Source organism: Sapajus apella, unplaced genomic scaffold (assembly GCF_009761245.1).
Source record: "Sapajus apella isolate SASKATOON/1434 unplaced genomic scaffold, GSC_monkey_1.0 scaffold36, whole genome shotgun sequence".
Classification (NCBI taxonomy): Eukaryota; Metazoa; Chordata; class Mammalia; order Primates; family Cebidae; genus Sapajus; species Sapajus apella.
Genome location: NW_022436976.1, coordinates 347,411 through 359,729, shown reverse-complemented (window position 1 = coordinate 359,729; position 12,319 = coordinate 347,411). Strand labels below are relative to the sequence as shown.

The window sequence follows — 12,319 nt, the reverse complement described above, 5'->3', positions numbered from 1 at the left end:
ATGCTATTCAGAAAATGACACTGTTTAACCTAATATTTTAAGCTTAATATTCTATCCTCTGGGACATCAGTGTTTGGCTGACCAAAGGAAAATGGTGCCTGCGGGCTTTTTTAATGTAAGATAATGTCAGCAACTTAAGTCTCATGGCATAAAGATGCTGTGTGGTCACAGAGAAATTAGATACTTTTTTTATTATTCTTGTATTGTTTGAAAATCCACTAGTATAACCAGAAATTAATTTGAGAGCTAGTGAAGTATTTAAAGAATCCTCAGAAAATTATGGACTCCTAGGTGCCAAGTACAAAGAAAAACATTTATAGGAAGACAGAAGGTGGTTCTTTGGAGACAGAAGCTTAATAATGCAGGGATGCAAATATGAAATTGCCACAGTTAGCAATGTGTGGTCTAGCACACACTTTTAGAAAAGCTTAAGAAACCTAAATAATTACTTTGCTTTTTCTCTTTTTTCTTTTTAACACAGGCTTGTCTACTTTGGATGGATATTTTTCAGTAGGTCTTTCCCTAGCCTATGAAGCTAAATATGATCCTTTTATTTGGAAAAGAAAAGCATCAGTCAGAATTTTGCCTAGGGGCTGAACATAATATTAATTTGTTCATCAAAATGTTACATAGTTTACAGATTAAACCACTTTATATACACGTTTCCGACCACTGACACTTATAAGAAATGTAAATGCTATTTTCTGAAGTGCCTTTACCAATTGTTATCAGCTTCAGCTGGAAGTAACAGGATACCCAACTGTTAAAGCAGCTTAAAGAAAAGGGGTTCATGACTACTCACAGTGAAGCCGAGTTAAGTGCTCCTGGGTTGGCGTGGCAGTTAACCGGTGTTGTCAGAGACACTGGCTCTTTCTGCCTTTCAGCTCTGCTACCCTTCACTTTTTGACTGCCCTCCCCACATTTTACCTGACAGTCACAGAGCCTCCCTCAGCTTTTGACACCATGATAGGAAAGAAGGATGGAAGTTTTCCAGACTTCTCTTTTCAGGGAGAAAAATCTTTTCTATAAGTGATCCCAAAACCACCACCCTCTTCTCTTGCACCTCCTCCTGCTAGCATAGTCTATTGTCAGGTCACATACTCATGTCTCAGTATAAGGGAGTCTTGGGATAATGAGAATTGGACATTTGAGCTCTCATGGAAGACCGGTTCTGCCAGCAAGAAAGAAGGAAGGAGAATGGTGATTGGATAGGCATTAACAGAACCTACGCAGAGGCCACACACATGGGAGACCAGCAATAAATTAATAGAGATTAATATCTATTAAACTCTTAACTCTGGCCCAGACATAGTTTTATTCACTATATGTACCATTTAATTATTACACAAATTTTACAGATGTAGAGACTGAGGCATAGATATGTTTAATAGGTAAGGCCACTCAGCTAGTAAGAGGCAGAGCTGGGATTTCAATCCAGGCAGACAAACTTCAAAGCCCAATCACTTAACCATTTAACCACTGCTTGCTTCCACATGACTGTGGTAACACAGGAGTAGCAGGTGAAGGCCAATACAAGTTCATATAATTGAAAACAGAAGTGGCAGGAAATTTCAATGTATTCTTAGACTCTGGAATTTTATTCTTTTGACTTTATCCCCTGCTTAATAAGTAATCTACAATGCGTGACTGATTGCTATAATCCAGATTTAAGTCATTCAAGTGGAGGTAAAGTATGCATGTGATGTAATATCATTTAGGATAAGTTATGACACTGAAATAATTATTCTTTAAAAAAATAAAATGCTTCTTGAAAAGTTTCTTTTCAAAACTGTGTCACTTACTCATAGCCATTGCTTTTAAAAGACTTAATATTTTTATAATATGAATATTTGATTTGGATAAAATTTACTACACATATTGTATAATTTTTGTTTTGGAAGTTATATTTTTAGTAACCAATTATATAGCATTACATCAAAGAATCGATTCATTTTCCATTTTCCTAGTTACTGGACTCTAAAAATCTCTACTCGAAAATATCCCATTACTGTCTAATAGAGAAAAAATTAAAAACTGATATATTGTGAAAGATACATAATAATTTTTTTAAAAAGTTGTTCCCTAGACTTCTTGGGGGAATATAGAAAAAGACAGAGGAGAAAGTACTCATATGAGAAACACAAAAAGAAATGGTGAGAAATAAGGAATAAGATCAAAGTGGTCTTAGTTTAAGCAGGACCTTCATTAGAATTTTCAAGCAAGCCACACCAAAAACTCTTGAAATAATCACAACAGGAGATTATTCAAGAAAACTGGGATCAAGGTAGAGTGCCAGATATGGTGGGATATGGGAAGAACTCTGAGACCTTACTCTGAGACCTTGGCCATGCCCAGCTAGTTAAAGGGAAAATGGCAACTTAGAGAATAGAATTGATATGTCACAAGAAAAAGAATGGTAGAGGAGAAAATACTTCGATGTTAAATTCAGAAGAGTATAAATACAGGTGAACTCTAGTCCCTTTTGAAGGCCCCAGGAAGATGAGTGCCTTTGCCGGAATAGTCTTTTAAAGCGCTTATTGAAGGATCTCTTGGGGAATGCACTTGGTAAATGTCTGGGATGGAGGGAGCTCTTCTACTTCTATCTTGCCTGGGTTTTGAGTGAATGGTGCTGAGGATTCAGAGGAGTAGGGCACAGGCTCTGCATGAGGCCAGGCAAGGCTTGTTTTGTTGATGGTTGGTTGGATGGTTTTACTTTTCAAAGTGAGGAAGAAGGAAAAGAGAGATGAAGATCCCTTAAGATAGAAAGAGGTTGAGGCAAATTTGGAGCCAAGCTTCCACATTTGTGGAAAATTTAAAGAATGTTGCCAGCCAGGGGTGCAGTGGCTCACGCCTATAATCCCAGAACTTTGGGGGCTGGGGTAAATGGATTGCTTGAGCTCACAAGTTCAAGGCCAGCCTGAGCAACATGGCAAAATCCAGTCTCTGCAAAAAGTACAAAAATTAGCCAGGCATGGTGGTGTGCACCTGTAGTTCTAGCTACTCAGGAGGCTGAAGTGGAAGGATAGCTTGAGCCTGGGAGGTAGAGGTTGTGATGAGCTGAGATGGCATCACTCTTGTCTCAAATAATAAATTTAAAAATAAATAAAGAATTGCCAGGTTTTAACTGAGGTTCGAGGGGAGTCAGTGGGTGAGTGGCAGGTAGACAGAAAAACACTCAAGGAATCATAGGCAGTTTCAACACGGCTTTACTCTCTCTCTGGGCATGAGTGAACCATATGTACAGAGTTAGGAGGGTAATTATAACTTTTCCAGACAATAGTGGCTCTGAGCCCTAATGCACCTCATGTAGATGGTTACGTAATGTGTAGGGTTATGCGTCTGCACTCCAAACCCACTGAGTCATGCTGTACCAGAAGGCCATCGCAGCCTACTCCTGACTCACGTTCAGCCATATCACTTACACTCTCCACCTGCTAGACTGAGGGCATCCTCCAGGCAGGGATACATGACCACAGGGTGGAGATCTGAATCCATATCCCACAACAACAATACAGAGAGCAACAGCTCAATACTGGGATCCCAGCTATGCTACTTGTGACTATTAGGGCCCAGTGTAGGCCAGAGCCTAGGGATACCACCATCTCTGCATGGGGTCATCTGTAAGGCTCTCAACTGCCTTAATTGCCCTTAAGACCCCTTGCAGGGCTGCTGTTAAGTTCTGCTGATTGTCAGGCATAAAGGTACAACACTGTGTTCCTAAAAGGGCACGGGTACCTCCTTGGGCAGCAATTATTATGTCTAAGGCCATTTGTTTTGCCCTACCACCTTTCTGATACGATCAACCTCATCTGTTAACAGGATGAGGGCCCCTCGGGTATAATTAGAGCCCAAGTGGTGTGCTCTGCAAGAGCAGTAACTTGTGCCTCTACAGTTATGACACCTACTCCAGGGACAGTCATTGCCAATGGGCAGAACCACCAGGGGGCTTGTCACACTTGCAAAACCCAACAACGTAGCACCTCCCAGTTATGCAGACATCTGGGCAACATGGAGAGAACAGTGCCAAATACGTAAGGCTACCTCGTGTACAATAGCCAGTCCAGACATCTGGTAGGTAAGGCCACCTTGTGTCCCCACAGACCCATAAGCTCTCAGAGGCAAAAAGTCCACTGGGACCCAACCTTGGTGGGGCCGCTTATTCCAGTGTACCTTCAGTGTGGTGACACGTTTTATGTTTGCACAGGCTATGACAGGTACCCATCCCACAGTGGTGTTATCCCAGTGTTGCTCTATGCACTGCAGTGCCTGGACCACGGGTATTACATTTTCTCCACTAGCCAGCCCCACCTGTCATAAGTGCTACGGGCCAGCCAGGGGGCGGGTGTATCATGGGTCTTGCGGCATCCTTGTCCAAAGCTTGCCACATTGCATTCCAGGTGTCAGCCATGGGACCCCAAGTTTCCAACCATGTCCGGTTCTCTGCAGACATGGGTTGCATGTGCCAAGGCAATCCATCCTCAGCTGCTGCTGGAAGGGCGGTTCAGACCCAACATTTGAAAACATTGGTCACCTCAGTGCAGGTCCACAATGCAGTCGGAGCATGTTAAGCCATGTCGAAGTAACAGAGTGGGCACAGATACTAACAGGGTAAATCACGTCCCTCAGGCAAAATACAGGCTAACCTTTCATCCCTGGATAACAATGCGGCCAGCAAGTGCTTTTGCCCTGGGTGATGGTACCATACCTTGTCAGCTACCCATGGTTTCTTTGAGTCCTGCATTGTGCCAAAGTCACGGGGGAGCTCATAATAGGCCACACAGACCACACAGACAGTACATATGTCCCCCAGAGAAGGGCTCCGTCCCCAGCTTCCCCACCCCACATGAACAGCCAACCACGGGTACCATGCATCAAACACCCAAGGAGTGACATGCAAGTCACACTGCAGGCCCTCTCCACAGGGAGCTATGATGGCCAACCACTGGCAGCGGGGGGTTGGAGAATCTATGACCGCAGCCAGGTTTTCTTTTCCCCTGGGTGTCAGGGCAGGCAACAACAGGTTACCATTTGTCCCCATACCTGGTCAGAGCAGGTCATCCTTCGTATGTATCTACAACTGAATGGGGATGGTGGCCCGGTGTAACAAAGCCTCTAGCGGGGCTGGGATGCCTTTCTGTGTTCATTCATTCAAGGTTTGGAGCACTATGTCCAGCCCAGAACTCCAGCCCCACAAAGATAGGGGTGTGACATGCAAGCATAACCCAATCTTCAAGAGCCCATTATATCACTCAATCATACACACAGCTTGTGAGTCGTACAGCACATGGAATCCCCACTTTATGTCCATTTGTTGTGCCCATTTTTATACCTGTCGTCCAGTGAAATGTGTTCCCTTAACACTCTCGATGGTCAGAGGGTGACGACACAGGGCACATAAGTGTTGCAGGGTCTGGATGGTGTTCTGTTGGTTGGCCGCCCTGCAAGTGTAGGTGAACATCAGGCCTGTGGCCATATCCACAGCTGTCAGCACATGCGTATACCCCAGCGGCTTCGGCAGCAACCGAATGCAGTCTACTTGCCACCTAGTCAAGGGCACTTGCCCTAATGTTACTTGTTGTGTAACACTGGGCAGCTGCCTCTGATTACGGTATACCTGAGGACATGCTGGGCATTTCTGACAAGCCTCCCAAATATCTTGCATGAGCAGGCACAGACCCCAACACATATTGGCCTGTTGCATCAGTTTACCCCCTGCATGCCCCAGTTTCTGGTGTAGCCACATGGCCACATCTCATGTACGTGCCAACTCTAACCATCAGAACTTGGTCAAGCCATCTACCTCATCATTGCTGGGGGTGGCCAAAGACATATGGCCTGACAGATGATAAATAGTTACATCTTTCTGATGACCCATTTCCCAGAGGTCTTGCCATATGGCTTGGCCCCAAATGGGTCAGGGGCTGACTAACCACTTCTGTATTTTCCTGGTAGTTAACCACCAGGTTAAACCTCAATAGACCACCCAGCTATCGGTACAGATTACTATAGTTTTCACCTCCTTGGTGATCACCATTCATACTGCTCTATGTTCAGCCCATTGGCTACTTTGTCCACACCCAGTTTCAAAACATATGGTGTCACCATTAGCTTCGACTGCAACAGTGGTCCAGGCAGAAGTAGCACCTCGGCTAGACCCATCTGTGTACCATGCGCCATCGGGAATGGGGGGACACCCTTATTTAAATGGTGAAAGCTCAGGGTCTGGGGTGCCTCAGGCCTTATCTTGCATTAGGACTGCAGGTCCCAAGACCTCTTGCGACTCTGCTGCTAAGGGGCTTGTACTCATCATACTCCCCTGCTCCAAGTAGGCGCCCCACATTGCCAAAGTGGATATCTGCACCGTTCTAGTCCAGGGGGTCGTTACCCATGAATGCACCCATCCTGCTATTGGGTAAGTCATTCACACAATGCAGCCCATCCTGTTACACTCTCACAAGCCTGAAGGGTGGCATATACAGCTGCCAGCTATTTCTCTATCAAGGAATACTGGAGCTCAGCTATCTTCCATAGGGATCAAAAGCCTACTGGCAGTCTCAAATGCTCCTTGTGCTACCACAGGCCTCAACTGAAACCATCTGTGGTCACATGCACACCCAGCTCAAACGGGTGCCTCTGGTCAACTACCCATAGGGCTTGTGCCTGCTGAATAGCCTCCTTGGCTGCCAGGAAGGCAGTCTCAGACACATCATCCTAATCCCAGGTAACTCCCTTGTTAACCAATGCAACTGTTTTATCATTTGAGCTAAATGGGACACAAATGCCTGCCAGTATCCCAGGAAGCCCACAAAAGTTTGCCGGTGCTTCACTGTGGTGGGGCAGGGATATGCCTGAATCTTATCAATGATAGCCTCTGAGATGGCCTTTGTCTTAACCGACCAGATTACTCCCAATACTTTAACAGATAATCTAGGTCCTTGGACCTTGGATTCGTTGATGGTCCAACTGCATGCTGTGAATGTTGCTGCAAGAGGGGTGCTGCCACCTCTAAATCTGCAAGGGAATCAGAGGTTAACATAGTATCTCAATATAATGGAATAGGCAGACCTTCTGGACATTGTCAGGTGGCTAAATCTGTGGCAACTAGACCATGACATATGGTGGGGCTATGCACATAGCCCTGTGGTGTAAAAGTCCACTGTCCCCCATCTCATGTGAAGGTGAACTGTTCCTAGCTTTCTGGAGTAATGACTATGTAGAAAAATGTATTGGCCAAGTCCACTACATAGTGGTACTGTCCCAGTTCCATTGTCAAGTGGTCCATCAAATTCATGATTGACGGTACAGTTGCATGCAAAGGGGGTGTGACTTAATTCAGTTCCTGGTAGTCCACCATCATCCACCAAGTTTCATCAGGCTTTCTAACTGGTCACACTAGAGAACTGTAGGGGTTGTAGGTGCCACACACTATCTGCACCTCCTCCAGCTTTTTAATTGTCTCAGTTATCTCTATATGCCCACCCGGCAAATGGTATTTATTGACAGGTGGAAGTAACCTGCTGAGGTTGTGGCAGGACCTGAGGCTATTGATGGATATGTCTATGCAGCACCGGCTTCCCTACATGCACTCGGAGTCTGAAATACCCTGCCGTGGTTTGTAACATCAGGCCATGTAAAATGTCCACCCCCAGAATGTATTCTGGTATGGGAGAGACATACACAGTAAACAAATGAAGAGCCAAATGGCTGATGCCAAGGTGCAATACAGGTTTCACTTTCACTCACCGCCCTCCATAACCATCACTGTAAGCAGGTTTGCCTGGAAACTTATCCAGGTTCCCATAAACAAGGTTGCAATCTGTGCCAGTATCCACCAGTGCCAGCACCTGCTGTACATTGGTGGGGGAGCAGTGGATCGCTAATTTCACATGTGGCCTCTAGCCATCTGGTGTCCCTCCAAGCTGGGGACCTCAGCCAGTTCCCTAATCAAACAGAAAAGGCTCTACATTTCCACCTAGCTGCAGCAGGTAGTCTTTGAGCTGAAGCACCCGAGAGGGACCAGGTGGCACAGCAAAGTCCTTCTCTCCCTTGGGCATTTTGTGGAATTGCTGCTCCGAAGACAACTGTCTTCACAAAGTTAAGAGTACTTCATTGGGCTGCTTATCAATTTTCTCTTGGCCAACTCCAGCCAAAATCAAATCTATCCACATCTGTGAGCATGTCACTCATTGGGGCCCCCTTTTCTCCCATGGTGGGGTCCCCTGTGGGCAGGACATCTTCCCCTTCTTTACAGTGTGGACCCCTTGGTCCCACCAATGTCCTTCTGCTTCTCTGAGAGCTGCCATAGCAGTACTCACTTCATGTAGGCAGCACACTATGTTCGGGATGAGGACAGCAGCTAGGAAACGAAAGGCACTTGGGGGCGCAGAACCCAATACGAGATCCCTCATGTGGGATGTGAAACGATCATCATCTGGCCCCTAGGTATTCAGGTCAAACATAGCGTGATGGTTAATACTGAGTGTCAACTTAATTTGATTGAAGGATACAAAGTATTAATCCTGGGCGTATCTGTGAGGGTGTTTCCAAAAGAGATCAACATTTGAGTCAATGGACTGGGGAAGTTGAATCCACACTTAATCTGGTGGACACAATCTAATCAGCTGCCAGTGAATATAAAGCAGTCAGAAAAATGTGAAAAGGAAAACACGGGCCTAGCCTCCCAGCCTACACTTTTCTCCCTGGATGCTTCCTGCTGTCTAACATCGGACTCCACATTCTTCAGTTTGGGGACTCGGGCTGATTATCCTTGCTCCACAGCTTGCAGAGAGCCTAGTTTGGGACCTTATGATAGTGTAAGTTTTAATACTTAATAAATTCTCATATATATATATATATATATATATATATATATGACTTGCACTAAATCTGCATACAACACATTTATTTAAGGTTTCAAATATTTCACTGATGTCATTCCACATAGTCCATATGGCTGCCCATAGCCACTCAATCAAGGTGTGCTCATCTTGCCCTTGTGCCAGCCACCTGATAACCTGCAACTGCTGATGGAAGGAGGAGTGAGTCATGATAGAGGCCAACTTTTCCATCTCAGAGGCAGAAAAGGAGACATTATCTGCTTTCTCTTCCCACAAACAAAGCATCCAGGTGGGCAGAGGTTCCCTTGGATGCTGGCAGCACTGCTTGCCTAACTCCTGCAACGCAGTTGGGGTACAGTTGCAAGCAAAGGGGTGTTACTTAATTCAGCTCCTGCTAGTCCATCATCATCTGCCAAGTTTCATCAGGCTTTCTAACTGGTCACACTGAAGAATTGTGTATACGAAGTATGTTGCATTACAGTGGGGAGTCCCTGAGCCTGCCCTTGTGGCCCCAATGGCTTTTCATGATCTACCTTCTGATGGGCCACTGGGAGAGCCCACAATGGGGGTTCTTCCTCCTTGGTATCAGATGAAGTGGAGGTCTCTGGCTGAGACAACCGACCCAGACCTGCATTCACAGCAGCTTCTTCTTCTTTTCTTTTTTTCTTTCTTTTTCTTTTTTTTTTTTTGAGATGGGGCCTTGCTCTGTCACTCAGGCTGGAGTTCAGTGGTGTGATCTCAGCTCACTGCAGCCTCCATCACCCAGGTTCAAGCAATTCTTCTACCTCAGTGGCCCAAGTAGCTGAGATTACAGGGACACACCACCACGCCTGGCTAATTTTTGCATTTTTAGTAGAGATGGGGTTTCACCATGTTGGCCAGGCTAGTCTCGAACTCCTGATCTCAGGTGATCCACCCACCCAACCTCCCAAAGTGCCGGGACTACAGGCATGAATCACTGTGCCTGGCCCATGTCAGCTTCTAATTCCTTTTCCAAGCTCTGTAGCCAGGCATCCAGGTGTCCTGCCTACACCTGGAGGTCCCCATTCACAGCAGCTTCTAACTCTTTTTCTGAGCTGTGTAGCCAGGCCTCCAGGTGCCCTGTCTGAACCTGGAGGGGCCTTACCTGCACTGCATCCCTCAGGGATTGGGTGTGTACTTCTCGCAGTGCAGTCAAAAATGCCTAACCAACTCTGCCAGCAAAGGCTTGTTCCTTCACGGTGCTCTGCACTTCCAGCTGCTTCAGTGCCTTCTCCATGCTCATGGGGGACCTAATCACTGCCGCCCAGGTTTCCACTGAAGCCCATCCAAGCAGCACAGTTGCCACGGGGTACCACAACCTATGTTGCAGCTACATGGCTGACCTGGAATCAGTGGGGACCAAAGGCTCACTCATCTCAAGATCCTGTTCATAATGCCAATTGTCAGGTTCTAACTGAGGTCTGAGGGGAGTCGGTGGGCAAGTGGTGGGTAGCTGGAAAAATATTCAAGGAATCATAGACGGCTTTGACATGGCTTTATTCTCTCTCTGGATGCAACTGAGCTGTATGTATAGCATTAGCAAGGTAACTATACTTTTGATGGACATTAGTGGCTCCAAGCCAAGCACAAGCTCATGTGGGTGATCACCCATTGTGCCTCATGTGATGTGGTTACATAACCCACAGGGTTATGCACCTGCGTTCCAAACCCACTGAGTCACGCTGCACCAGAAGTCCACCTTGGCTTATTCCTGACTAAAGCTCAGCCATTTCTCTTATAAGAATGTTGCCGTTTTCACTTAATGCTAAAGTTTTATTTTTTTTTTCTGCAACATAAATACCTCTCTAGTTCCCCCATGAACTCTTTAATAAAGTCTAAATTGCTACAAACACAATATACCCATGTTTCTTTAAGAAATTCCAAAGACTACATTTAAGACACTGTAGTGAAGCAACAGGTATGGATCTGGGAAGCAAAAGTTTTGAGAAGTCAAGCATCCAGGGTAGTCGCAGAAATTTAGGAGGGGCTTGGTCTTTCACAGGCCATGAAATTGACAAAAGTAAAGGCCAATTATACCTACGTCACTGAGTAGCAGAAGAACTCCAGCTGACAATACTGATAATTATACTAATTAATAATTACTGTAGAATTAGCTACCATTTATGAAGCATTTATAGATGAAGCATTAAGAACCACAGTCTTATAAGCTTAAACTTGGACTACACTTTTATGTCATTTGACCACCAATGACTATGGGTCTCAGGTTATTTTTGCCATTGTTTCTCATTTTTTCTCTTGCAGTCAGCATTATGTTAAGGCCATCTGGGCAGGCAAAGAAGTATGATTCTTCCCTTTAATAAGCCTATAAGCTGAAAAACTTTTATTTCACCCACACAGCAACAATATTCAATAGGGAGGGGAAAGGAAATTCCAAGAAAGTTGGAGGAAGAAGACAACCCAACCTGTTGTCTGAGCTTTTCCTCCGTTCCTCACTGGCATTGTAGTTACACCCTCCAGCTGGCCCCCACTTCACTTGCGACCTCCTCCCATCGACTTTCAACTCAGCAGCCAGAGTGGTCCTTACAAAAAGAACATCTGAAGGTCATACTCTGTCACTCAACCAAATTCACCACTGATTCCCCATTTCACAGAGTAAGCTCCCGTCCTTTACATAAAGGTGCAGGCTTTGCATGACCTGTGCACCAGAGGTCATCTGGATGCTTTAGCCTCTCCAGAGCCAGAAATTTCACATCCTTTCTCATTCCACTCTCCTGTGCCCACTCCACTCCAGCACCAGCCAGTCTCAGCCTCTTGCCCTTCAACCTGCTGTTTTACTCTCAGGTAGTTGCATGATTTCTTCCCACACTCCTGATAATCTCATCTGTGAGGCCTTCCTCACACCACCTAACTCAAAATAGCAAACCCCAACTTCCACCCTCTCATTGCCTCCCCAGTTTATCTGATTTCTTATTCTCCACAACATATTACATTATATTTCTTTGTTGTCTCCCTCTCTTCTCTGGAATATAATTCCATCGGGACAGGACTTGGTTGGTTTTGTTCACTCATATCCAACACATAGAAAAGTGCCTGACATTTAGTAGGAACACAGTTTTGTTTTTAACAGCTTTATTGAGATACAATTGACGCGATTTTACTTTTGAATGAATGAGTATGCGAAAAGAGAAAGTAAGAAAAGTTAAAGGCAATCATTGAAAATTACTTGTTTGAAGCTATGTGTTGGAGATCACCGAGGAAGTATAAGTTAAAAAAAAAAAAAGCACCCATTAAAACAATTTTATCACGGCTCACATATGATCAATAAGAACATAGAGGGATTGAACTAGGGGGCAGGACTTTAATAATAGAGAAGTGATTGTGAATTTTAAGATTCTAAAACCTAAGCAATGATGTCACCATAAAAATGCGTAACTATTCACCTGGACCATTTCAAACTGTTCTTGGAAAAAAAAAAAAAAAAAAAAAAAAAAAAAAAAAAA

The 12,319-nt window shown here is 44.9% G+C and overlaps 1 long non-coding RNA gene across 1 annotated transcript in view; it reads right to left on the bottom strand.

Moving 5' to 3' along the window:
* Positions 1–9,745: 9,745 nt before the first annotated feature.
* Positions 9,746–12,319, bottom strand: part of LOC116563733 — a 39,801-nt gene continuing 37,227 nt past the window's right edge. Inside the window, exon 6 of the long non-coding RNA XR_004274541.1 lies at positions 9,746–11,398. This is a non-coding gene — a long non-coding RNA (uncharacterized LOC116563733). The remainder of the gene's footprint in view (positions 11,399–12,319) is intronic.